Genomic DNA, 2,853 nt, shown 5'->3' with positions numbered 1-2,853 from the left:
ATGAAGAGGATATTTAATTTTCAGCTGTCTGGCCTTTGGGTCTCATATTCATGGGACTCCCATGTCCATGTTCATGTTAATAAATTTGTATACCTTTTTTTCCTATTCATCTGATTGTCAATTCACATCAGCAGAACATCTTCAGAAGGCAAAGGTCCTCTGCTCCCACAAGGTAATAGAGATGAAAGATTGAAGGGTTATGTGATTTTTCAATGGTATGCATAGAGTAAAAAAAATAAGTAAATAAAAGTTTAAGTGAGTCTTGTCAATTATTCATGAAAGGAGAAGTGGAATTATTAATAGAAGGAGAATGTAACATCTGTTGGATTTTTCAAAAAATGAATAAATATAAAAAGAGAAGGAAAAAAGAGATATGGGAGCTGTAACAGAGGAAATAATCTGAAAAAGGTAAAATGGTTTATGAGTTGTCTCTTTAAACTCCCCCCCCAACCCCCCAACTCTTTTTGGGAATTAAAAGCTACATCCCTGGCTGGGGCCAATAATCAGAGGGACAAGGGAGTATCCTTTTTTCTTTGTAGCACAGGACGTGGCTCAACAGAATTGTTAGGGAAGAGGTCATTACATTGTCTTCAGTAGTGATGGGATGGATAATAACCATCAACTACAGTTAAACAGCAATAGACTAAAGTTGAAAATCCTTTTAAAGGCTCTGTATTTCTGCTTACAGTTAGGACGATGGCACTTTAAGACGTGAGTCTCCATCTTCTTCATTTGCCAGCAAACTAATAAACTTTCCTTTCCTTCTCCTCAAACCACTTGTCCTCGTTTTTCTGATGCAGCCTTGCAGACAAGTGCCAAACCTTCAGTAACAAAGCTAACTCTGAGCTAAATGTGTCTTACCAAGAAGTGTGACACTGCAGGGTCAGGAACAGAAAATCAGAAGGAAAGATGATAACTCTGAGGTTGGATATAACATTGACATTGTGCTAAAATATTCAGAAGTTTAGAAATTATAAAATGCACATCAAGATAAACAATGACAGTATTTATGTACAATTCAACAGCAGAGATGAAGTACAGTTGGCCCTTGAACAACATGGGTTTAAACTGCCTGGGTCCACTTATATGCAGATTTTTTTTTTTTTCAATAAAAGTTACACTCAGTGTGCCTGCCTCTCCTGCCTCCTCTTTCATCTCTTCCACCTATGCCACTCCTGAGACAGCAAGACAAACCCCCTTCCTTTCCTCCTCCTTCTCAGGCTACTCAACATAAGGGCAACAAGGATGAAGAATTTTATGATGTTCCACTGCTACTTAATAAATAGTAAGTGTATTTTTTCTGCCTCATGATTTTATTAATAATATTTTCTTTTCTCTATATTTATTGTAGTAATACAGTATATAATACATACAGCATACAGAATAGGTGTTAATTCATTATTTATGTTATTGGTGAGGCTTCCAGTCAATGTAGACAAAATAGCCTTCTATTGAGAGAAGATGTGATCTAGGACTGTCATAGCTAGAGAGGAGAAGCAAACGCCTGTCTTCAAAAGTTCAGAAGATAGGCTGACTCTCTTGTTAAAGGCCAATGCACTTGGCAACTTTAAGGTGAAGCCAGTTCTCATTTACCATACTGAAAATTCTGGGTTCCCTAAGAATTATGCTAAATATACTCTGTGCTCTATAAACAGAACAACAAAGCATGGATGATAGAATATCTTTTTATAACATGGTCTGCTAAATATTTTAAGCCTGCTGATGAGACCTATTGCTTAGGAAAAAAAAGAATCCTTTTAAAATATTGGTGCTCATTGATAATGCACCTAGTCAAAGAGCTCTAATGAATGTATACAAGGAGATTAACATTGTTTACGTGCCTATAACACAGTATCCATTATGTAGCCTATGAATCAAGGAGTAATTTTGACTTTCAAGTCTTATTATTTAAGAAATACATTTTGCAAGGCTATTGCTGCAATAGTGATTCCTCTGATGGATTTTGGCAAAGTAAATTGAAAACATTCTGGAAAGTATTGACCATTCTAGATGCCAATAAGAACATCTGTGGCAGGAGGAGGTCAAAATATCAGCACTAACAAGAGTTTAGAAGATGTCGATTCCAACCCTTGAGGATAACTGTGAAGGTTTTAAGAGTTCACTGGAGGAAGTAAGTGCACATGTGGAGAAAATACCCCAAGATCTAGAACTGGAAGTAGAGCCTTAAGATATGACTGAATTGCTGCAATCTCATGATAAATATTAACAGATGAGAGGTTGTCTCTTAATGAGGAGCAAAGAAAGTGGTATCTTGAGATGAAATCTACTCCTAGTGAAAATGCTGTGAATATTGTTGAAATGACAACAAAGGATTTAGGATATTACATAAACTTAGTTGGTAAAGTAGGGCCAGAGTTTGAGAGGATTGACTCTAATTTTGAAAGATGTTCTACTGCGGGTAAAATGATATTGAACAGCATCATGTGCTACAGAGAAATCTGTGAAATATCTTTTATGAAAGGAAGATTCAATCAATGAAGTAAATTTTATTGTTATTTTAACAAATTGCCACAACCACCCCAACCTTCAGCATCCATCGCCCTGATCAGTCAGCAGTTATCAACATCAAGGCAAGATACTCCACCAGTGAAAAGATTACAACTCACTGAAGTCTCAGATGATAGTTAGCAGTTTTTAGGAATACATTTTTTTGTAATTAAGGTCTGTACACTATGTTTTAGACATAATGTTATTGCACACTTAATTGACTACCGTATAAACATAACTCTTATATTCATTGGGAAACCAAAAATTTCGTATGACTCACTTTATTGCAACGTTTGCTTTATTACGGTGGTCTGGAACCAAACAAATGGTATCTTCAAGGTATGC

This window comes from Propithecus coquereli, unplaced genomic scaffold (assembly GCF_000956105.1).
Source record: "Propithecus coquereli isolate 6110/MARCELLA unplaced genomic scaffold, Pcoq_1.0 Scaffold260, whole genome shotgun sequence".
Classification (NCBI taxonomy): Eukaryota; Metazoa; Chordata; class Mammalia; order Primates; family Indriidae; genus Propithecus; species Propithecus coquereli.
The sequence above is the reverse complement of the archived record's forward strand: the minus strand, read 5'-3'. Positions refer to the sequence as shown.